This window comes from Eschrichtius robustus, chromosome 6 (genome assembly GCF_028021215.1).
Source record: "Eschrichtius robustus isolate mEscRob2 chromosome 6, mEscRob2.pri, whole genome shotgun sequence".
Taxonomy (NCBI): domain Eukaryota; kingdom Metazoa; phylum Chordata; class Mammalia; order Artiodactyla; family Eschrichtiidae; genus Eschrichtius; species Eschrichtius robustus.
In genome coordinates this window covers 135,846,773-135,872,451 of record NC_090829.1, presented here as the reverse complement: position 1 = coordinate 135,872,451, position 25,679 = coordinate 135,846,773, and the positions used below count along the sequence as shown (strand labels likewise).

The following is a 25,679-nucleotide window of genomic DNA, read 5'->3' as shown; positions in this document are numbered from 1 at the left end:
GTCTGCCTGCCAATGCAGGGGACACGGGTTCGAGCCCTGGTCTGGGAAGATCCCACATGCTGCGGAGCAACTGGGCCCGTGAGCCACAATTACTGAGCCTGCGCGTCTGGAGCCTGTGCTCCGCAACAAGAGAGGCCGCGATAGTGAGAGGCCCGCGCACCGCGATGAAGAGTGGCCCCCACTTGCCACACCTAGAGAAAGCCCTCGCACAAGAAACAAAGACCCAACACAGCCATAAATAAATAAATTAATTTTAAAAAATTTGTATGTATATAGTAAAAAATCCAATCAATGAAAAAGGATAGGCAATAAACAAGTGAGTTCCTCTTTACCCCAGACTCCCCCAGACCCAGACCTCCTGAGCCTACTTCCCAGATCTAATCCTCATCAACAATTTCTTGCTTATCTGTATTAATTTTCTATGGGTGCTATAACAAATGACTGCAAACTTAGAGGCTTAAACAACACAAATTTATAATCTTACAGTTCTAGAGGCGAGAAGTCCAAGGTGGATCTTACTGGGCTAAAATCAAAGTGCTGGCGGGGCTTCATTCCTTCTGGAGGCTCTAGGGAAGTATCTGATTCCTTGCTTTTCCAGCTTCTAGAGGCTGCCTGTATCCTTGGCTTGTAGCCCCTTCTTCTGTCTTCAAAGCCAGCAACAGCAGATGGAGTCCTTCTCATGTCACACGACTCTGACTCTCCTGCCTCCCTCTCTCACTTTTAAGGACTTTTGTGGTGACACTGGGCCTATCCAGATCACCCAGCATTATCTCCCTATTTTAAAGTCAGTTGAGGGGCTTCCCTGGTGGCACAGTGGTTAAGAATCCGCCTGCCAGTGCAGGGGACATGGGTTCAAGCCCTGGTCCGGGAGGATCCCACGTGCTGCGGAGCAACTAAGTCCGTGCACCACAACTACTGAGCCTGCACTCTAGAGCCCATGAGCTACAACTACTGAGCCCATGTGCCACAACTACTGAAGCCCGCGTGCCTGGAACCTGTGCTCTGCAACGAGAGGCCACCACAACGAGAAGCCCGCACCGCAACGAAGAGTAGCCCTGCTCGCCACAACTAGAGAAAGCCTGTGCACAGCAACAAAGACCCAACGCAGCCAAAAATAAATAAATAAATAAATAAATAAAAAATAAAGTCAGTTGAATATACACGCTACTATGTATAAAATAGATAATCAACAAGGACCTACTGTATAGCACATGGAACTCTACTCAGTATACTGTAATAACCTATATGGGAAAAGAATCTAAAAAGGAGTGGGTACATGTATATGTATAACTGAACCACTTTACTGTACACCTGAAACTAACACAACATTGTAAGTCAACTATACTCCAATACAAAACAAAAATTAAATTAAAAATGAAAAAAAAGTTGATTAGCAACATTAATTCCATTTGCAAATTTAATTTCCCTTTGCTGTGTAACATAACATATTGAGAGATTCTGGGATTAGGACATATTTGGGGGGGCCATTATCCTGCTACCACAATATCTTTTCAAAAATTTATGCACAGCTGACCCTCAAACAACACAGGTTTGAACTGTGCAGGTTCACTTATATGTGGATTTTTTTTCAATAAATGTGTACTACAGTACTGCACGATTCACAGTTGGTTGAATCTGAGATGTGAAACCAAATCCAAGTTATCCTTGGATTTTTGACTGCACAGGGGATCAGCACCCCTAACTCCTGAGTTGTTGAAGGGTCAACTGTATGTGATTTATATACCCACACTGTCTCTCCATTGCTTTCACAAAAATACACAAATGTGAGCACACTATACATATTCTTATGTTTTTCTTCACCTGCCTATTAATGTATCTTCAAGATTTTTCCAATTCAACACATATAGCTCTATCTCATTATCTGTTAAGCCAGAATGAGACTGTTGTATGCTCTCATGGAAAGTAGAACAAACCAATACAGAGCAAATGAAATAAATAGCAGTGCAAGGTTACACAAAGATGACAAGGCATCAAGAGGGCAAATGCAAGCTGAAGTCATCATGAATCAGGAAGGTGATATGGCATAATAACGAGCCATGAGGTATGAGATACAGAGAAGGCGACAAAAGCCCACACTTGTTGAACACCTTCCTTACGTTAACTAACTTAATCTTCACAACAATCCTATGACATAGGTATTATTATTAACTGTTTCTGAGAGACGGAGAAACTAAGGCTCAGGTGAAATAACTTGGCATGCAGCTAGGAAGTGGCAGAGTTGGGATTTGAATCCAGACTGACTATAGTTGGTCTGATTCCAGATCCCTGTTCTTACCCACACACCAAGCTATGGTGTTGGCAGAGAGGAAACTGGAGCAGATCACATTACTGAGTGAAGATTCCAGAACTCCAGACACTGAGGTTCCCGGGGCTGCTTTGCATTCAGTGTGTGGTTTTGTTTTTTTTAATTTTTATTGGAGTATAGTTGATTTACATTGTTATGTTAGTTTCAGGTGTACAGCAAAGTGAATCAGTTATGCATACACATATATCCACTCTTTTTTAAACTTCTTTCTCCATATAGGTCATTACTATATGTATGGAGTAGAGCTCCCTGTGCTGTATAGTAGGTAGGATTCAGTGTGTTTTCTAGCTGGATTATTATTCTTGTCCTTTATTTCCCTCGAGGTCCCTGCCTCCCTGACTAACTGTAACACCGACAAGCAAGAGGAAATGTGAGGTAGGGGAGAGGAAATGAATGGGCTTCAGAGCTCGAGAGACTTGAACTCAGATCCAGGGTTTTCCACTCGCTAGCTATGAGACCTTCCTGGGCTTCTGTTTTCTCATCTGTCAAATGCAAGATTGTTGTAATCCTTTGAGATGATGAACATGAAATGCTGGGTGCAGGGTGTGGTCCTCAGTGGTAAATCAGTGGTTCTCAGCAGAGGCATTACTGCCCCCAAGAGGACGTTTTGGAAATTTGTGGGAGAATTTTCAGTTGACAAGATGATTAGAGGGGCACTACTGGCCGAGCTTCTGTTTAGCCCATTTGTACCAGTATGTCATGCTGGCTGGCACCTATTCTGATTGGTTGGTAAGTCCATGGAATCCTAGTTTTTTTTTTATTAATTTTTATTGGAGTATAGTTGCTTTACAATGCTGTGTCAGTTTCTACTGTACAGCAAAATGAATCAGCCATACATATACATGTATCCCCTCCCTTTTGGACTTCTTTCCCATTCAGGTCACCACAGTGCATTAAGTAGAGCTCCTTGTGCTATACAATATGTTCTCATTAGTTATCTATTTTATACATAGTATCAGTAGTGTATATGTGTTAATCCTTATCTCCCAATTCCTCCCCCTCCCCCTTCCCCCTTCCCCCTTCCTCCTCCCCCTTTCCCCGCTTCCCCTTTCCCCCCTCCCCCAATTTTATTGAGACATTCCTTTCCCTATGGACTACACAGATATTTCTTAAATCCTCTTAAAACCGGTTCTTTGTGGGACTTCCCTGGTGGTCCAGTGGTTAAGAATCCACCTTCCGATGCACGGGACTCGGGTTTGATCCTAGCTGGGAAACTAACATCCCACCTGCGCGCAGCAACTAGTGAGAAGCCCTAAACAAAGAGCCCCGCCCACTGTAATGAAGACCCAGCGCAGCCAAAAACAAAAACAAAAACACAACAAAAAAAACAGTTCTTTGTGGCACTCTCAATAACTATAAAATAAAACTCTGAAACATGCTATGTGTGTGAGAATTTTGTTTTTAACACTGTTCACTCAAAACTAAATATACTGTTTATGTGTAAATATTTATATACATGTGCATATATGTACATGTGTATATTTATGTATTTATGTGTAAAGCTTATTTTAAATTTAATTATTTTATTTATTTTTCGCTGCTTTGGGTCTTTGTTGCTGCTCTCGGGCTTTCTGTAGTTGCAGCGAGCAGGGGCTACTCTTCACTGTGGTGTGCAGGCTTCTCATTGCAGTGGCTTCTCTTGTTGTGGAGCACGGGCTCCAGGTGCATGGGTTTCAGTAGTTGTGGCACGTGGGCTCAGTAGTTGTGGCTCGTGGGCTCTAGAGCACAGGCTCAGTAGTTGTGGTGCATGGGCTTAGTTGCTCCGCGGCATGTGGGATCCTCCCAGACCAGGGCTTGAACCCGTGTCCCCTGCATTGGCAGGCAGATTTTTAACCACTGCGCCACCAGGGAAGTCCCTAGTTGTTAAGTATTTCAAACATCACCCCTGACCACAGGCATTCAGGAGGTGAGGCCAGGGATGTCGGGTGTTTTGCAATGTACAGGTGGTTGACCAAAGTGAGGAATTGTTCCGTGTCCTGCTCAACATTCAAATGTCCCACCAGACATTCATGTGGGTGAATACTCTGTTTATAGTCATTTAAGCCTAGAATGGGATTATATTTTACATATAAATATGACATAATTTTGCATGATTTTAAATACACTCATTTTTTCCCATAAATACAACTACTGTGAAAATTGTACTTCATTTTCTTGGGAATATTACCAAGAGTTGTACCTCATTTTAGAAAAACATGGCACCATGGCTTATGGCATTAGACTTACCAGTACTACATGCCTATTGGAGTTTGCATTTGCAGTGCTGAAGGCAAACATGTACCAGAGGAGATCAGAGATCCCTTTTAATTTAGAAACAAATGTTATTAAATTAGTGGAGGTCATAGCTAGTGTCCAAGACGGCCCCTAAAAATCCCCTCTTTCTGATATTCACATTTTTTTGTGTAGCGCTCTCCCACAATAGAGCAAACATGATGGTATGCTCTGTGTGACCAATAGAATATAGCAAACGTGATGGTATATCTCTTCTGAGGCTAGAAGCTTCCTGCTCTCACTCTCTCTCAGATCAGTCACTCTGAGTGAAGCCAGTTGCCATATCTTGAGGCAGCCTTGTGGAGAGGCACATGTATTCAGGAACCAAGGTCTCCAGCCAACAGCCATGCAAGTAAGCTTTATGGGAAGCAGAGCCTCAGGCAAGTCTTCAGATGTTTGCAGCCCCAGCTGACAGTTTAATTATAAGCTCATGAGGAATCCTGAGCCAGAACAACTCAACTAAGCTGCTCTCAGATTCCTGACCCTCAGAAATTGTACAAGATTATAAATAAATAGTTGATGTTTCAAGTTGCTGATGTTTTGGGATAATTTGCTAGATAGCAATAGATAACTAATACAGAAGACATACATGAAACTCAGTAACCTCATTAATTTCATCAATAAGCATTGTTTAAAAAACACTTCATATGTGCTACCCTTCTAGTATAATTAAAGTCAATCTATATTACAAAAATTACGTGTTGAAATGATTTATTAATTTTGGGGTCACCTATTGTATTTCTGTCTTGTACTGTCCCCAGAGGCCTTCCATCTAACTTCTTTAGGGCTTTTTTTTTTTTTTTAATTTTATTTAGTTTTGGCTGCATTGGGTCTTTGTTGCTGCACACAGGCTTTCTCTAGTTGTGGCGAGTGGGGTCTACTGTTCGTTGCGGTGCGCGGGCTTCTCATTGTGGTGGCTTCTCTTGTTGCGGAGCACAGGCTCTAGGCGCGCCGGCTTCAGTAGCTGCAGCATGTGGGCTCAGTAGTTGTGGCACGTGGGCCCTTGAGTGCCCGGGCTTCAGTAGTTGTGGTGCATGTGGGATCTTCCTGGACCAGGGATTGAACCTGTGGCAAGTAGATTCTTAACCACTGAGCCACTAGGGAAGTCCCTTTATGCTTCTTATACTACTATACTACTGTATCTTTTTCTGACCCATCCTCTGTTCCCTGTTACCCACTGAAGAATATGTCTCCGTATCAGTCTTTTAAACACTGGTGTCTGCATATATCCATATATCCTGCATGTATCCTTGACATACAGTACTTGTAATATTTCATCACCACCTCTTCCTGTGTCACAACATAGATGGTTATTTTAACATGATACATAAAAAATCCTGACTCATTTGTGACAGTATCATACTTCTCATTTTCTCTGTATGTATCTCTATTTAAACTGAGATTATGTCCCCCTTTTTCTGTTCTAAAACTAGGTTTTTTGTTTGTTTGTTTTTACTATTCTAAAAAGCCAGTTTGAGATTGTTTTTTCTGTTATTTGTAACTGAAAGAAACCAACTGATAAATGTATCCACTGTCATCAGAGTCTAGACTTCAGAAAGAAGTGTTTCCTCTTCTGCCTAAATCAAATGATCTTCCAAGCTTTGGTATCCTGTTTTCCCTCTAAAAGACCATCTTTAACCTAAATGACTGATACTGAATATCCATCCTTTTAGGAGAGGGTCATTTAAGATCCAAAGGAATGTGATCTTAGTCTCAAGTCAACTTCATCCAAATACAACAGTTCTAACTGACTTACTAACAGGAAGTCCTTTTGTTTCACAACCCAATAAGCTTACGGAGAAAGACAGTATTTTTGGAAGTACATGGTTACACAATATGCTTTACATAACATAGCTCCTGCAATATACTTTGGTGTACTTAAAAGGTGGGACATGAATGCCATCCATTAGAGTAAGTTCATGAAGCAGCCTCAAGAAAGTAAGAACAAACCAGAACCTGTGGAACCTGGTGTGAAGGACAGCCTGGATTGTTCCTTTCTCTTAGTAGGTTTGAACCAACTGGACTGGATTCTACCTGTCCAGTTTTAGGGGAAGTAGGTCTTTTAGAACCTGTCCTGGCCCAAACCTGAAAATGGTCCTGAAGTCACAAAACTCCAGAATCTAGGAGGTAATAGGAATTTAAGAAAACATGCTTAGGTAGAGAGATAATCAAATACCAACTGAATCAGGGCATATGTGGAGTTTTTTTTAAAGCTGATCTGCAACTTTACTAAAGACTCAAATCAGTACATTGAAATGTTGACACTGAAATGTTGACATCAGCAACTTAATCCCAATATCTTTCAAATGCCCATATTTTTGAAAGCATATCTACATACATGTTTGACTCTCTGTGAAGTAGAGGCTTACAGAATGATAGAGAAACAAGCTGCTTTAGTGCAAGTCCCCTCTCACGTCTGGGAAGGCAACTCAAAGCATGTGCATCCTAATGGCAGGTCAACAGTAACATCCTTCTTCATAAATGGGGGTAAGCATTTATTCTCAGATACTCTTCTGTAATAAAGGTAAAAAATCTAGGAGAATCTTAAAATACTTAATGTTTTAAACAGTGATGAGATTTGAGACTATGGTAGAAACTTCTACTTGTCCCCCAGTATCTATTCTTCCTTTCTCCCTCAGTACTGAAACTGCATTTTCTAGCCTCCCTTCCGGTTTAGTGTAGCCAAGTGACTAAGTTTTTGCCAGCAGAATGAAAGCAGAAATGATATATGTGAACTTTGGGAAAGGTTCTTTTTTTAAAAATAGTACAACCACTTTATTTATTTATGGCTGCGTCGGGTCTTAGTTGTAGCATGCGGGACCTTTCCTTGAGGCGTGCGGGCTCTGTAGCTGTGGCATGTGTGAGCTTAGTTGTCTCGGGGCATGTGGGATCTTAGTTTCCCGACCAGGGATCAAACCTGCGTCCCCTGCATTGGCAGGTGGATTCTTAACCAATGGACCACCAGGGAAGTCCTGGGAAAGGTTCTTAAAGAGAGGGCGTGTTCCCTTTGTCCTCTCATCTTCTGGTTGGAATGCAAGTATAATGGCTAGAGCTCCAGCAGCTCTCTTAGACTATGAGGTGACATTGGGAATGGAGGCTGATATCTTCCAAATGCTAGTATATTTGAAAGCATAAATAAATACATGTGTGACTTTCTTGGCTGGAACAAGGAGGCTGCATCTGTCTCCATGAAGTGCCAGGCCAGCTCTAGACTAACTTTGGACTTCTAAAACTTGAGAGGGAAATACCAATTTTTGTTTAAGCCACTCTTATTTTCTGGTTGTTTTCCCCTGCTTCATGCAGCCAAACCTAACCCTAATACAATAATCAAAAAAGAAGCAAGATTTCAAAACCTTTTATTTATTTATTTACTTACTTACTTTTTGGCCACACTGTATGGCCTCCAGGATCCTAGTTCCCCGACCAGGGATCGAATCTGCATCCCCCGCAGTGGAAGCACAGAGTTCCAACCTCTGGACAGACAGGGAAATCCCTAAAAACTTATTTTAAAAAGTCAACTTTCATAGGTCAGCAGTTTAACTAGTTTTAAGGTTGCACATATTTTAAAAGTAATTTATTCAACAAATATTTATTGAGCACCTAGATCCTAGCACATGCTATCAGGATGATGGGTAATGTAACTGCAAGTGTATATAAAATATACAAGATAGAAAAATAGTATCCATGAAAATGAGAACTGAGAGATAGTGGAAAAAATATCAAAAAGTAGGAATTGTTCCTCTTACACGTATAAGAGCTATAGGAGTAACAGGAGTAGAAGAGGATGGCCTTTTGTGATAACTTGGGACACAAAACTTTTATTTCATTATACTTCAGGTAAAAGCTTTTTTAGATTTCTATTGATAATAACTGGACTTACACAATGTCTTTCCCCCAAACAACAAAATGACATTTTATATTCCGTAGGAAATTTAGACAGACGGGGCTTGCAAAGGCTGTTGAAGTTACATTTAAAATTCAAGAAGTAGCGTCTTTAAAGGAGACAGTAGGAAGACACCTGACTATAAGAAAAACAAAAATCTGGTGGATGGCCGGGAAAAGCTTCAGGACAGAATCAGAAGACTAGTTAGTTGTGTTGGTAACCTCGGGTTACAGTACTAGTTGGTAGCCTTGGACAAGTAACTTCACCTTTCTAGGCCTCCATTTCTGAGTGGCGGGGATTAGAAAAGGACATCTTTACAGACCTTCAGTTCCTGAGAACCCTCTTGGACCACGTGCCCTATACTGGGCAGCTGGTGGTCAACGCCTCTGGGCCTATAGGCAAAGAGAGCCCCTGCCCCTGGGTCTTGGGCTCCCCCTGCACGTGATCTTACGGATGTTGCACTTGAAGTCCCTGAGCAGAAACGCAGCTCTGCTGCCACCCAGAAGGCAACAGTAGTGGCCAGGTCTACGCATCCACGAATTGTAAGACGCCAAGCCTGGCCGGCAACTCCCGGAGGGCCGGAAAAACCCCGGAGCCCTCGCTCCGCCCCGTGGCGTCCTCCCCCCGCCCCTAGAGCACCGCCCCGCCCCGGCTGGCCACTTGCTGCGCGCGGATTGGCTGCTGCGGTGCGCACGGCGCCGCGCCCCGCCCCGCCGGCGCTCTCGCCTTTCGCCCGCCGACTGCTCCCGGCTCCCGTGGGCTGAGGTGGAGTCGAGGACCTCGGCTCGGCCGCGGCTGAGCCGCCTTCTCCTCTGCGCGCGCGCGCCTGGTGTCGGCTTGGGCGTCGGGGAAGCCGGGTGAGTGCGGGAGGCTGGTTTGGGGCGTGCGAGGGGCTGACGCTTGCCGCCCGCGCGTAGGAAGGCACCCCCGGCTCGTCCGGCCCGGCCTGCGAGGTGCGGCGACGCCCGGCCCGGCCTCTCCAGTGAGGGGCGCCGCCGGGTGGAGCGGGTCCGCGGGGCGTCCGGGCGTTCTGCGGGGCGGGGGCCGCCGCCGCCCCTTCCGCACCAGCCCGCGTCCCCTCGGGCGAGCGTGGCTAGCGCTCGGCCGGGGCTGGCCGCACCGCCGCGTTGTCTCGCCGTCGGATTGCTTCCCTGGAAGGTCTGGAAAGATTTCCGTCTCGAGCCTGTCAGCTTTCCGGGGCGACGGGCGGTGGGGAGACGATGTGCGGCCCGCACGGGGCGTCAGGGGGCCACTCAGGTGCTTCGTCGCCCCTCCCGTTTGCTCTGAACCTCGGCTGGGAATGTTTTCAGTGTTCGGCGCTCTTTTCCGAGTCTCTCTTTAGGAGAGTCAGGTACAGAGGTGTGAAATGGAAATGGAAGAGGGTCAACCTTCTTTCGCGTATTAATCATAAAGTGTTCGTGCCCTTTTAGATAAAGAGCAGCAGAGAGTTGCCCATGTAGCAAAGGTAGTTGTGCTGGGGAAGACCATTTTGGTTTTTAACCAGTAAATTGGCTTCCGAGTTAATCAATGGAAGGTGCTTAATTTGAAAGGTAAGTATATGACCTTTTAAAGCCCAAGCAGTGCTGAGATCGACTGTGCTCGCTCCCTCCCCGCTGCTGGCGCCACGCGCGCGCGGGCGCGCGCGCGTGTGTGTGTGTGTGTGTGTGTGTGTGTGTGTTGGGGAAGGATTCAAGCCTCCCATGGGAGTGAATGTATAATGAGCGTTATGCCTCTCAAAGGCATTGATTTCTCTTCGGAGTGTCCCACCTCTTCTCTCAAACTCGTCACCTACCTGCGCTATAAATCCCTTTCCTTAACAATTCCCAAGCCTCTTACTCCCAGGATTGTTACACTTCTTTTCCATCATCTTCAGACAAACATAGTTTTCAGACGTAGAACCAACGTTAGACATTTTTTTTTTTTACCGATAATAGTGTTGCAAGCCTCTTCGTCCTTAAAATGAACATCAAAAGTTACCTTGACTATCGACCCGACAGGAAAAGCTGGGTTAATGAGAGCACGGAGAGGATGCAGTGTTCCTCTTCCGGAGACACGCCTTCCCCTCCCCCATCCTCCTCGGCCCGTTAGGATTAAGGCAGCCTTAACTGGCTGGTCATTTCTGAATTCACTTCTGGAGTCCGAGGTAAAGAATTTATATTATTAGTTTATCCTTATCTGCTCTTTTAAAATGATTACGGTAATATATCCAGGTTGTAAACTTTTTTTTGTAATGTTACAGAATAATATCAAGTAAATTGAAACAGCACAGAAGTATATCAAGTGAAAGTTAGAATCCTTGTTTCTTTACTTTGCATCCTGAATTCCAGTCCCTAGGAGGGCATAGTACCATGATACTTTTGGGCAACTGACTTAATATAAGGACACGTCTCCATATCAGTATGCACCTTCCTCATTTTTAAAGTGCTGTACAGTATGCAGCTGTTTAGATGTACTCTAATATATTTTATTGGCCCCTTAATGATGGGCGTTTGGTTGTTTTTGGGTTTTAGCCATTAAAAAACTTACTGCATGAAAATCTTTTGGGCATTGTTGGATAAGTTTCAGGTAGTGCTCTTTTTACCAGGAATCTTTTTTTGTAACTTGAAGGATTTTATAATTTAAAAGCAGTAGTTGGGGCTTCCCTGGTGGCGCAGTGGTTGAGAATCTGCCTGCCAATGCAGGGGACACGGGTTCGAGCCCTGGTCTGGGAAGATCCCACGTGCCACGGAGCAACTAGGCCCGTGAGCCACAACTACTGAGCCTGTGCGTCTGGAGCCTGTGCTCCGCGACAAGAGAGGCCGCGATGGTGAGAGAGGCCCGCGCACCGCGATGAAGAGTGGCCCCCACTTGCCGCAACTAGAGAAAGCCCTCGCACAGAAACGAAGACCCAACACAGCCAAAATTAAATAAACAAATAAGTAAATTAAATTCTAGTGGTGATTTAAAAAAAAAAAAGCAGTAGTTAATTTGCTTGATTTAAATGCATTTCTTAGAATCTGTGTGTCTTTTTATATTTAGAGACTGGATCAAAAAAATTTTGAGGACCAGGTTAAATAATGGTTAATTTATTAACCTTGTTAGCATTTAATGATGTTGACTTTAAGGTTATATTGACTCATTTGATTGGCTTGGCAGGAATGAATAGAGAAGGCCTTCAGGAAGAGAAAATGTGAACAGAGGCTGTGTAATACCCTCCTGTGGTAATCCCCGTGAATATCCAACAGTAACAGAAGTTCTTGTTCTCTTTTTAAATGTTTCTTTTGTTGCAAAATGTATCTCAGGTACCAAAAAAAGTGTACAGAATATATATAAATATACAATTTAAATAATACTATTGCAATGATCAACATTGTTATCTACAACCAAATTAAGAAATGAAACATTTACATCTTTCTTCCAGAGGTGGCCTCTACCCTGATTTTTTAAATTAATCTTTTTCTTGCTTTCATTTTGTTTTGTTTTTTGGCCATGCCACGTGGCTTGTGGGACTTTAGCTCCCGGATCAGTGATCGAACCCGGGCCCTTGGTACTGAAAGTGCCGAGTCCCAACCACTGGACCGCCAGGGAATTCCAGTCTTTCTCTTGCTTTTTAAAATAAGCTTTACAGGGCTTCCCTGGTGGCGCAGTGGTTAAGAATCTGCCTGCCAGTGCAGGGGACACGAGTTCGAGCCCTGGTCCAGGAAGATCCCACATGCCGCGGAGCAACTAAGCCCGTGCGCCATAATTAGTGAGCCTGCGCTCTAGAGCCCGCGAGCCACGACTACTGAGCCCACGTGCCACAACTACTGAAGCCCGCACGCCTGGAGCCCGTGCTCCGCAACAAGAGAAAGCACTGCAGTGAGAAGCCCGCGCACCACAGTGAAGAGTAGCCCCCGCTCGCTGCAACTAGAGAAAGCCGGAGAGCAGCAACAAAGACCCAAAGCAGCGAAAAATAAATAAATTTAAAATAAGCTTTACACATAAATACATAAATATACACATGTACATATATGCACACGTATATAAATATTTACACATAAACAGTATATTTAGTTTTGAGTGAACAATGTTAAAAACAAAATTCTCATACACGTAGCATGTTTCAGAGTTTTATTTTATAGTTATTGAGAGTGCCACAAAGAACTGTTTTTTTTGTTGTTTTTGGCTGCGCTGGGTCTTCATTACAGTGCTCGGGGCTCTTTGTTTAGGGCTTCTCACTAGTTGCTGCGCGCAGGTGGGATCTTAGTTTCCCAGCTAGGATCGAACGTGAGTCCCGTGCATCGGAAGGTGGATTCTTAACCACTGGACCACCAGGGAAGTCCCACAAAGAACCGGTTTTAAGAGGATTTAAGAAATAGATATCTGTGTAGTCCATAGGGAAAGAATGTCTCAATAAAATTGCTGAGTTAGATATAATTGGTTAATGTTCAAGAGGGCAACAAAATCATAATACCTTGTGATTAATCATTTCTACCAGACTATAAAATCATAACACCTTATTAATTTCTGCAGTTAAACTGAAACCTTACAGGACTATAAACTGTGTCTTTATTAACAGTGGATTGTTCATTAAATAAACTGTGATAACAAAGTTATTTTCCTCAGAGCACAGATGAGGTCCAAACAGGCTTGTTAGAAAATGCTAGCGCTTTCTCAATTTGAGATTAAAAATTTGTTCCATAATTGTAAGCACAAATCTGACTGTGTAAGGAAAGGACAATATTGTCACTTTTAGATGAAAGCTTCCAGGAAAGATGAGCAGGACGGAATGGCTTCAGCTTCCCTGACTGTTTCCCTGACAGGGGCCCTTTCTGAGGAGGTCAGTGGGCAGTGTTATGAGTGAGTCTTGGGATACGGTGTTCACTACAGTCAGGGCATCAGAGGGCTCTAGTGTGGACCAAATACTGGAAAGATGGCAGAAATACAGTCTGAGGGAGTGGGCTGCTCACCGTGGCCTGCATGCAGTTACCAGTGTAGGTCAAAGTGGAACCTTCTGTGAGGGAAGTGAATGTCCTTTGCTGATGCAGGCTGCAGGGTTCAGAAGGAAAGCAGGAACTGCATCAGCATATGATCAAGATCAAGCCAAGCACAGCTGAGTACACATAGGAATCTGGGTCAGGTTCATAGGGCATTCAGTCCTCAGGTTAAAAAGCTGGCATAGGGACTTCTCTGGTGGTCCAGTGGTTAAGACTCTGCGCTTCCCAGCCTAAATGTCCATCGACAGATGAATAGATAAAGAAGATGTGGCACATATATACAATGGAATACTATTCAACCATAAAAAGAAATGAAATTGAGTTATTTGTAGTGAGGTGGATGGACCTAGAGTCTGTCATACAGAGCGAAGTAAGTCAGAAAGAGAAAAACAGATACCGTATGCTAACACATATATATGGAATCTTAAAAAAAAAACAAACAAAATGGTACTGATGAACCTAGTGGCAGGGCAGGAATAAAGACAGACATAGAGAATGGACTTGAGGACATGGAGGTGGGGTGGCGGGAGAGTAGCATCGACATATATACACTACCAAATGTAAAATAGATGGCTAGTGGGAAGCAACAGCGTAGCACAGAGAGATGAGCTCAGTGCTTTGCGACGACCTAGAGGGGTGAGATGGGAGGGTGGGAGGGAGGCTCAAGAGAAAGGGGATATGGGGATATATGTATGCATATGGCTGATTCACTTTGCTGTACAACAAAAACTAACACAGTATTGTGAAGCAATTATACTCCAATAAAGATGTATTAAAAAAAAAAAGACTCTGCACTTCCACTGCAGGGGCCACGGGTTTGATCCCTGGTTGGGGAACTAAGATCCTGCATGCCATAAATAAATAAAAACTAAAAAAAAAAAAAATTAAAAAAAATAAAAGCTGCTGTAGTACCTGGTTACACTGCTTCAGTCTGGCCTGGTTGTCCTCCTCGTCTGGGGCATAGCTGGATTCTCTTTAGCTCTCCTGTGTGGGGATCTTTCCTGTATTCCCTTTTGTTGATTTACTCTCTCCGGTGGCACTCAAACTCCAGTAGCTTCTTGACAAGAAGAGTTACGTTTTCTTGGAGACGTTGCCTGTCTGAATATGTTTTGATTCTATCCTCATACTTGACTGATATTTTGGCTGGTAATAGAATTTTAGTTGGAAATAATTTTCTTTCAGAATTTTGAAGTAATTGGTCTATTGTCATCTTGCCTCTCGTGTTGCTGCTGAGAATTCCAAAGTACTATGATTCCTGATCCTTTGTATTTGACCTGTGTTTTTAAAAAATTAATTTTTATTAGAGTATAATTGCTTTACAATGTTGTGTTAGTTTCTGCTATTTGTTTTTGTTTTGTTTTTAATTTCTGCAGACTAATTTGTGCTTTGACTCCAGTGGTTTGAAATTTAAAATGGCCTGTCTTAGCGTGGGTCTATTTTCATCCATTAGGTTGAGTATTTGATGGGCCCTTTAAATCTGGAAATACAGTACTTTCTATTCTGGAGAGATTTTCCTGAATATTTTGTTATTTTTCTCCCTTGTATTCTCTATAGTGTCTCCTGAAACACCTCTTATTTAGATGTGAATCTTTTAAAGGTCTTCTAATTTTCTTACCTGTTTTCTTCTGTTTTCCATCTACTTACTGCTAGATTTTGGGGGGCTGAGGGTTGGGGGCACCATGCGGCTTGTGAGATCATAGTTCCCTGACCAGGGATCAAACCCATGCCCTCGGCAATAAAGGAGCGGAGTCTTAACCACTGGACCACCGGGGAATTCGCACTGCTAGATTTTCTTAACTTTTATTTCTCAACCTTTGTATTTGGATTAAAAAAAAAATTCCATGGTTATGTTTTTATTTTTCAAAGCTATTTTTTAGTCTCTGAATGTTTCTTATGATAGTATTCTATTCTTCCTTTAAAATGCAATATGTTCTCTTATCTCTGAGGTTATAGTGATTTTGTTTTAAGTTTTCTTTCTCTGCATAGCTTTCCAGATTCTTATCTGGAAGGAAAGGATCTGGCTGCTAGTCTTCTGCACCAGAACAGAGGAACAGAGGTCCCTTCTGTCCAGTTTTCAGTATGATACCTCCATCTTCTGTTATGCCTGGTATCCCCCAGTCCAGAACACAAGACACAGTGGGGAGAAGAAACCTCAGATTTCTGCCAGGATATGGAAGAAGCAGTTGCCAGTACCATGACGAGAAAAGGGACAGGTTCTGGGATCTGACTTTTCTTCCTGCTTCCCCCCAAGTTGTCACTGTGTTGGTTCTCAGCTTTCCCTGCTACTGGCTTGGAAATTCGGCTTTCTTGGGTGTGCTAAGTCAGTTACCATGTCCATCTGCTTTCCAGCTTTCAAAATTTTATTGCTATTGTTTCATCTTCTGTTCTCCCTATCGTTAGGAGTTTATGACTTTCTAAAAACTCCTTTTATTGATTGCAGTTTTCGTGAAGTCTCAAGAGGGAGCAGAATGAGGTGCTATGTACATCTGCCATCATCACCCAGAGATAGTAATCGTTTTCCTCTTCCAAATAGTAATGGCAGTACTGCCAGGAACAGAGTGCCCTCTACAGAAGCAGTCGTATGTATGTGAACCATCTTCTTATTAGGTAGTGGTTGATAGCATTGAGTGATCACATGTGCTAGACACTGCTTTTCTTATTAATTCTCACTTACTGAGGGATGTGCTGTCATATCCCCAGTTTACACCTCAGAGGACCATAGCCCAAGGACATTTAAAGCTTGAACAGTGCCTGTCACACAGCAACTATTCCATTAAAAGTGGAATGGATAAATGAACCTGTCCAAGTAGGCACAGCTGGGAAGAGGCTGAAGGTAGGAGAGGGCCCAGGCCAGTGCTAACTCCAAAGCCTGTACTGTTAGCTGCCTGCATGGTGGCTAATGCAGGAGGAGGATAATTGGTACTTCAAGGCATCCACTGCCTTTGAGCCCCTTAGAAATGTTCTTACTCTAGGCCTTTGCCATCGCAATACTGCTTGCCAGGTGGGTTCCCTTTCACCTGTGTGGTTCAAAGCTGTGACCCTGGAGCCAGTGTCTCTGAACTGGGGAGTAGGGCATTTTCTGAGCAATCCGAGAGGGTGCAAAGATGCCTAAGCAGGGCTTCTGTTGGGAAACCTAGGTAAAGATGGCCTCAGAGAGTGAGTGAAGTTTTGCCATGGCTGGATCAGCTCTGGGATTGTGTAGCAGTCATCTTTTTTAGGTGACAATTCATGATAGTATGGCTTTCTATTTTTTCAACTTTTTATTATAAGAAAATTTTAAACATACAGAAAAATTGAACAGTACATTCAGCATTTTCACATTTTGCCATATTTGCTTTATTTTTTTCTTTGCTTAACCATTTAGTCATATGTTGCTGACATTGACACCTCACCCCTAAATATGTAAGAATGCATCTCCTAACAAGGTCATTCTCTTTACGTAACCACAATTCTATCATTATCACATCTGGGAAAATAATTTTGTAATATTCTCTGTCTGACCTGTATTCAGATTTCCCCAGTTGGCCCAGACTGCCTTAAAAAATTTTTTTTTGGAAACCAGGATCAATAAAGGTTTACACATTTCACTTGGTTTGTTAATTGTATGTTTTGACATAGATGAAATTAATGATGAAATCTTTAGAACTTTCTAGTTCATATCGCTCTTGGAGACTGCTTCATTACTAGAAGGATCATGGTTCTCAGAATCTTAGCAATGGAAGGGATCCTTGATGTAATCTGGTTCAATTATTTCCAAACTTGGCTGATGTGTGTCCTGAAGGTTGAATTGGGAGTTTGTCTGTAGACAAAGAGATGAAAGGGGCATTCCAAGGAGATAGATAGATATATAGAAATAGATATAGAAATATATAAATAAATATATTAGAAATATATAGCAGTTTTCCTAACAGTAGGTATTCAATAAGTACTGGCTACCTTCTCCCTTTTATTTCTTTGTGGATGGAGTAAAGAGTGCATCAAGATAGTAGGAGATAAGAAAGCTATAATAGGGAGAGACTGTAAGTACCCTGTATCTTTTGGACTTTATCTCAGGCTGTTGGAAGTTTTTGATGAAATGCATGATCCGGTCGGAGTTTTGGAAAATTCTGGCAGAATCTGGACTTGAGGAAGCAGGGAGAATGGTTTTAAGAAATAATATGTTTTAGGGACTTCCCTGATGGTCCAGTGGTTAAGACTCTGCGCTTCCACTGCAGGGGGCATGGGTTCGATCCCTGGTTGGGGAAGTTCCGCATGCCATGTGGTGTGGCCAAAAAAAAGAAATAATGTGTTTTAATATATTGTCCTGGCAAGATTTATTTCCCTCATTGAAATGATGCTTCTTTTTACCAACGTCTACAAATTATCAGTTTAAATAAACCTAGGTATAAAGAAGTAGACTCATTTTTTTTTTTTGTGACAGGATAATGAGACAGGTATTGCATTTCAAAATTTGAAAGACAAAATAGTTAGAGTCAGTCATTCAACAAGTATTTGAGTGCCTACTATATGCCAGGCCACTGTGCTAGGCTCTGGGAGAACTACAGTGAGCAAAAATGGACATGGAATGTCCTTCGTGGATTTTACTCTCTTCAGGGGAAGGTATGTATTAATCAAATAACAAGATTAATAATGAAGTACTAGGGGGATTAGATCTGGCCGTGGAGTCAGGAGGTCATGGCAGTCATATCTTTTAAAATTTTATTTTATTTATTTATATTTTTGGTGGCCGTGCCATGAGGCATGAGGGGTGTGGGATCTTAGTTCCCCTTCCAGGGGTCGAACCTGTGCCCCATGAAGTGGAAGCGCGGAGTATTAACCACTAGACTGCCAGGGAGGTCCCCATGTCATCCTTCACTTGTATTACTTCAACAACCTGCACCACAACTACTGAACCTGCGCTCTAGAGCCTGTGAGCCACAACTACTGATCCCTTGTGCCACAACTACTGAAGCCCACACGCCTAGAGCCTGCACTCGCAGTAAGAGAAGCCACCGCAATGAGAAACCCGCGCACCGCAAGGAAGAGTAGCCCCCGCTCGCCACAACTAGAGAAAGCCCGTGCGCAGCAACGAAGACCCAACGCAGCCAAAATAAATAAATATTAAAGAAAAAAAAAAACCCTGTGCTCCCTGTCTTTTACTTTGGTTTTTAGATTTAAATCTCTTATGAAAATTGGTGGTACTTACTAAATTTTATTCTTGTTACAGATGATTTACAAGTCAGAAGGCAAATAAGCATCCTGAGATTAAGTATGTAAAATGTCTTTCCAAAAATGCTTAGCTCTCTGAATAATCATACTGTTGGATTTTAAGGCCTATAAAATATTCACACTGTGGCTGCCTAGACACCAGGCTTATAGCAACCTAAGAAGAAAAACTGTATTCTCCAGACTGCTTTGTCAAGATGTGAATCACCAGTAATCACCACTGTCATTGTAGACGTCATTGGACTGCTTTCTTCTATTTCCAGGTGATCACAGTATTCCTCTAAATTGGGGCTCCTTCTCTTCCATCTCGTTCTTCTTGCTTTCTTCACCACAGGCAGTAGAATAGTAACTTTCTCCTCACGAAATGGAAATGAGAGAAATGCTGTGAAACTGTCTGGCAGCAGTACAATGTAATGGTCATGAGCACAGGTTTGGAATCAGATGTGAACTTCAGTGGAATCCTGGCTTTCCTTCTTGCTAGCTGTGTGACCTTGGGCCAGTTACTCTGTAAACCTTTTTAGTAATACGAGATAATAATAGTAACTGCCTTAGAGTATTTGTGAGGATTCAATGGAATAGTCTATGAAAAGAGTTTTTCTGAGGATGGGGTAGAGTTGCCTGTAACCTGTAGGGACCCTGTAACTAAGAGCCAGTAGTAATAGTAATAGTAGTAGTAGTAGTAGTAGGGAAAATGTAGATTTTATTTTTGTTTAATTTGAGTCAGCTGTTTTGCTCTGGCCATGTAGACCTAATATCTTGCACGATATTTAAATTTAATTTCCTGATTTTTTTGGTAACTTATTTATTTATTTGTTGGCTGCAGCATGTGGCATGCAGGATCTTAGTTCCCCGATCAGGGATCGAACCCCTGCCCCCTGCAGTGGAAGCTTGGGAGTCCTAACCACTGGCCCGCCAGGGAATTCCCCCAGATTTTTTAATGATACAAATTGTAATTTAATTTTAAAAGGTGTTAATTGATTTCTCTGCCAGTTTGTAAATCTCCTGATGATGAGGGCCAAGTTTTATTCACCTTTATTTTCCCCACAGTGCCTTGCTTGTAGGACATGTTCTGTAAATATTTCATTCACGATCTAGAAGAGTTTTGTGCTGATTAAATGCCATTGTATATGTAAGTCTGCTGTAATGCCTGGCAGACAGTAATGCAAGGAAGGAAGAGAGTGAGTCAGAGATGAACACTGAATCAGTCCTCAGCCCTCTTCCATATTTTCTCCTTGAGATACCCTAGCTGCCCCTGTGACTTCAGTTACCACTTAATTACTATCAGCCTGTAATCTGTGTTTCTGCTTTAAACCACTCTTTCAGTGGTTTCTGTACATCTGTCTTACATACATTTCCACCTGCATGTCCTTCAGTCATATCAAACACATTATGCTCAAACTCTCCTCTCCCTTTCTCCCTTCCCTATTTTGGTTAATGGTGTCTTTCCAGCCGTTGGGTACCCAAACAGTCATTCTTAGCTCTTCCTTGCCTGTTGATAATACCACATCAATATTTCTCAAATAAAAACCTTTTCCTTAGCCTGTATGAGTATGGCCTCAGTTTACATCCTTTTTCTCTTCCTGTCTAGAAGGTGTCTTTAACATTTTCCTTCAGTCCCTCCTCCATACTGTTGCCACCAGAATTGTCTTTCTAAATCGCAGAGCTGATTTTGTCACTTCCCTGCTTACAAGCCTCTGGTAGTTTCCTAGTGCTTAGAGCACGGGCCTGCAGACTATGAGCTGTGGGCCAAGTCTGGTGATCTGCTGCCTGTTTTGTAAATTTAAGTTTTATTGGAATACAGCCATGCTCATTTGGTCACATGTTGTTTATGGCTGCTTTTATGCTATAACAGCAGAGTTGAGTGGTCGTGACAGAGATTGTTTGGCCTGCAAAACTAAAAATGTACACTATCTGGTTCTTTCCAGAAGTTTGCTAATCCCTTGGCTTAGAGAATAGAGGTCAGATTTGTGTAGGCTGAAAAATCCTTGATGATCTTGTCCCAAACATGTTAATCACATCACTCTTTGAAATACCTTAATCTCTACCCTGTTCTCTTGTGGGCCTACATAATTTCGCATATTTTATTCCTTCTTTTTCATCTGTCAAACTCCTCTTCTTGCTTCAAATCCCAGCCAAGTTTATTCTTCCTTTATCAAACTTTCCTCAACTCAACTCTTCCCGGGAAGTAGTGTCCTATAACACTCTTTTCATATTTCTATTATAGCCCTTTTGTGTATGTATAGTATAGCACATTTTATAATGCAGTCAGTTATTCTTCTGACAATGTCCCTAACTAGACTGTTCTCTACATTGATTGTCTTAATCACTTGTATATACACAGAACCTAACATTTGTAGCATTTAACAACTAGTGAAGAGCTGGATGAACAAACAGATGGTAACATGAAAGTTTGGTCAAAGGAAAGAATTTTGAATTAGGTATGTTATTTGGACTTTGATGCATATGGAAATCACTCAGACCATGTTTATATGTTAAAGTGTGTAGTTGTTTTCTCCTCTTGCTTTTTGCAGGTATCCTTTGGTTTCCTAAACTGAGTGTTTGAAATGTTCACAGTTGAATCACTTAAAATGCTCTCTAAAAAGGACTCATTTCCTTTTATAAAGAGTTACCTCTCTAGTAATAGGAATAATTGCTATCTAATGTATTATAAGACTTGTGGGTCCATTAGTTCAGTTCAGTAATCTTGTTTTTTTAAAAATTGGTACCTGGGTCAGTTTTGCGGGAGAACATACCAGTAATTTCCTTGACCTCAAAAAAGGTTAAGTTTATTAAAAATAGTTACAGACATAGTACATTATATAAGAGGTTTCTCAATAGGCAAGAATCAACAATTCATTGTGTTAATTACAATAACTTTTAAAATCACTTTGCATTAAAAAAATGTAATTCATGCTCAGTGCAGCAAACTTTGAAAATAGACAGAAAGCAAAACAAACACACCATCCTGTGACCCATATATAAAATAATATTATGAAAGTACTGGTGTTCGTCCTTCCAGTATCTTTATGCATGTATGTGTTTTTATATATATATATATATATATATATATATATATATATATACTATTAATTCTTTTTTCTAAAAAGGAAATAATGCTATAGATACATTTTTTAAAAAATTTATTTTATTTATTTATTTTTGTCTGTGTTGGGTCTTCGTTGCTGCGTGCGGGCTTTCTCTGGTTGTGGAGAGCAGGGGCTACTCTTCGTTGTGGTGCACAGGCTTCTCATTGCGGTGGATTCTCTTGTTGCGGAGCACGGGCTCTAGGCGCGTGGGCTTCAGTAGTTGTGGCACACAGGCTCAGCAGTTGTGGCTCGCGGGCTCTAGAGCGCAGGCTCAGTAGTTGTGGCGCACGGGCTTAGTTGCTCTGCAGCATGTGGGATCTTCCCGGACCAGGGCTCGAACCCGTGTCCCCTGCATTGGCAGGCAGATTCTTAACCACTATGCCACCAGGGAAGCCCTAGATACAGTTTTAATAACCTGTTTTTTTCACTTGGTATTAGTCATTACCATTTACTCATGCCATTAAATGTTTTTCAAAAATAGATTTAAAAAAAAATTTTTTTGTGGCCACGCCCCGTGGCATGTGGGATCTTAGTTCCTACACCAGGGATTGAAGCTGCACCCCCTGCATTGGAAGCACGGAGTCTTAACCACTGGACCACCAGGGAAGTCCCTCAAAAATAGATTTTTAAATGTCTGCATTAAGTAAACTATTTTACTTAAACATTTATTCTATTACTGAACATTTAGATTTCCTCTAAATAGTCTTTGCCTTCATTAATTCTCCAAAGGCCTATTATCTTAAGTTAAATATTGTATACTTATCTCCACTTTAAGCCAGGGGATCAGTGTTAGTATTGTCCATTGCTGTTGTTAAATCAAGACTGTCATGATAAAATATGCTTGTTTTTTGGTAAATATCAGTAAGAAAACCCATATGAAAGTCAGTCTTCTCAGTTCAGAGTGTTAGTTCTTAATATAGTAGCCCTCACTTTCCTCTCCTAAATGTTTACCATAGTGACCATCTTGGTGCCTTTGCTCCTTTTATCCTAACGTTCTTCACTTGGTTTCCCGTTGCACTTGGTGAAACCCCAAATCCATCATGAAGTCCACATTAATCTGCAAGGTGATCTGGTACTTACCTGTCTCTCTCCATATTTATTCCAAGCCACTTCCTCCCCTAACTTACTATATTCTGATTCTCTTTGGTACCAGCTAATTCTTCCTTGCTAGTATCAAAGGGACTTAGTGGCTTTTGTATGTAATTTTCCCTCTCTCTGCTCTGCCTCTTTTGCTTCTCCTTAATCTAATTAACTTTACTCAGCTTTTAAATTTTAGTGTGTTTTAAAATTTTAGCAAGTGTTGCCTCTTTAGAGAGGCATTCCCTGAACATTCTAAAATAGGTCTCCCTTATTTTGTATCAGGATCATGTGCATTTCCTTCATAGTAACTGGTTGTATTATTTTGATGTTTCTCTGCCCCACCCAAACCCCTGACCCTCCAATTTAAGCTCCAGGAGGGAGAAGACCATGACATTTCAGAAATTAGTGTGTGGAAATAGCCCTGTGTATCCTTGGGTTACACATCCACGGATTCAACCAACCAGGGATCAAAAATACTCAGGAAAAAAAAATTCCAGAATGTTCCAAAAAGCAAAACTTGAATTTGCTGAGTGCTGGCAGCTATTTACATGGCATTTACATTGTATTTATAACTATTTACATAGTATTTACGTTGTATTAAGTATTATAAGTAATCTGGAGATGATATTAAAGTATATAAAGGAGGTTATATGCAAATAGTATGCCATTTTATATAAGGGACTTAAGCATCCACAGATTTTGGTATCCGAGGGGGGTCCTGGAACCAATCCCCTGTACATACTGAGGGACGACTGCATGTTTTCTGCTTATAGAACTATTTATAAATAGGTTAATATATGCAAAATGAATTTTATAATAGGAAACATGACTTTTTTTTTTTAATAATGTCACTTTTAAAAAAAATAAATTTATTTATTTATCTTTGGCTGCGTTGGGTCTTCATTGCTGCTCACGGGCTTTCTCTAGTTGTGGAGAGCGGGGGGCTACTCTTCGTTGCAGTGCGTGGGCTTCTCACTGCGGTGGCTTCTCTTTGTTTCGGTGCACGGGCTCTAGGCGCGCAAGCTTTAGTAGTTGTGGCTCGTGGGCTCTAGAACGTAGGCTTAGTAGTTGTAGTGCACGGGCTTAGTTGCTCCGCGGCATGTGGGATCTTCCCAGACCAGGGCTCGAACCCGTGTCCCCTGCATTGGCAGGTGGATTCTTAAGCACTGTGCCACCAGGGAAGTCCCATGACTTTTGTTTTAACCTTCAGACATTGTCTTAAATTCATGGCGACCTTCCCTAAACTTGTTTTTAACCAGTTAATATTTAATCTTTGATAACAGTTCATATCTGTGTCTGCAGACTATCTTGATAAAATGTGCCCATAATGTGTACATAGTAAGGCTTTAGTGCAGCTAAAGCATATCTAAATGATAAAATTTTAAAATCTTTTTTGGGGGTAAAATTTACATACTGTAAAATACACAGATCTTAAGTGTACACTTCAGTAACTTTTGATAAATAAATGTACCTGCATAATCACTATCCCAACCAAGATATAGAACATTATTATCACCCCAAAAAAGTTCCCTTGTAGTCAATCCTCAGCCCCTGTTGGCAACCACTGTTCTGATCTCTGGGACTATTGATTAGTTTTGCCTCTTCCTAAGCTTCATTTTAAATGGCATCATAGAGTATATACTCCTTTGTGTTTGCCTTCTTTCACATAAATCAGGTTTTTGAGATTTTTTTTCTGTGTGGTTATATATATCGTTCATCCTTTTTTGTTGCTGAATAGTATTCCATTGTATGAATCCATCATAATTTGTTTATCCATTCTTCTGTTGATGAATATTTAGGTTGTTTCAGTTTGGGACTAATATGAATAAACCTGCTATAAACTTTCTTGTAAAAGTCTTTTTGTGTGTGGACATATGTTTTTACTTCCCTTGGTAAATACTTAGGGATGGAATTGCTGGGTTATAGGGAGGATTATTTTTAACTTTGTAAGAAACCGCAACCAGAAATGTATGAGATTTCCAGTTGTTCTGCTTCCAACAGTCAGTCTTTTTAATCTTAGCCATTCTAGTGGATGTGATGATATTTCTTTAATTTGAATTTCCCTGATGACTAATGATGTTGAATACCTATTTAGATGCTTTTTGGTCATTGTCTTTTTAAGTCCTTTGCCCATTTCAAGTCTGTTCAACTCTCGTGCACACTTTTTATTGCTTATATTTTGTTTTTTTTATTATTAATCTTTAAGAGTTCTTTCTATATTGTAGGTACAAATCCTCAGTCAGATACTTGTTTTGCAAATATTGTCTCCCAGTCTGTGTTTCCAGTGTTTGGACCCTCTGTAGTATATTTATTGTACTTCTTTTCAGATTAACAATTGGACCCATTACTTTAAATTTAGAGGTATTTCGCCTAAATCCATATTTAAGCATATTATTTGAAAATGTAACTAACATGCTATTTAGAAAGTTTATCTTTGTGGATATCCTATACAATGTTATAATTTTTGCTTTAAATAGTTGTCTTAAATAAAGGGAAGGAATAAAAAATAGTCTTTTATATTTACCCACATATTGATTATTTCTGGTATTCTTCATTCCTTCCTATAGATCTGAGATTAATCTGGTGTCATTTCTCTTTAACCTGAAGAATTTCCTTTAGCATTGTTTAGTGCAGATTTGCTGATGAATTATCTTAGTTTTTGTTTACCTGAAAATATTTTTATTTTATGCTCATTTAAAAAAAGCTTTTTTGAGATACAATAAAGATATGATAACAGTCACCTGTTTTAAGTGTACAGTTCAGTGATTTTTAGTATATTTATGTGCAGTAATCGCCACAGTCTAATTTTATAACCTTATGCCTATGAGCATTCACTCCCTATTACACTCTGCTCTCCCCTGCCCATCACTAGG

General features: G+C 41.4%; 1 protein-coding gene across 3 annotated transcripts in view; it reads left to right on the top strand.

Moving 5' to 3' along the window:
* Positions 1 to 9,218: 9,218 nt before the first annotated feature.
* TMEM50B (transmembrane protein 50B) overlaps positions 9,219 to 25,679 on the top strand; it is a 35,801-nt gene continuing 19,340 nt past the window's right edge. Inside the window, exons 1-2 of one of the 3 annotated variants that reach the window (XM_068546993.1) lie at positions 9,219 to 9,337; positions 18,747 to 18,903. The gene's annotated coding sequence lies outside the window, so the exon portion shown is untranslated. Of the gene's footprint in view, positions 9,338 to 18,641; positions 18,904 to 25,679 lie in introns of all 3 variants that reach the window. The other 2 variants (XM_068546994.1, XM_068546992.1) reach the window with 2 other exon arrangements.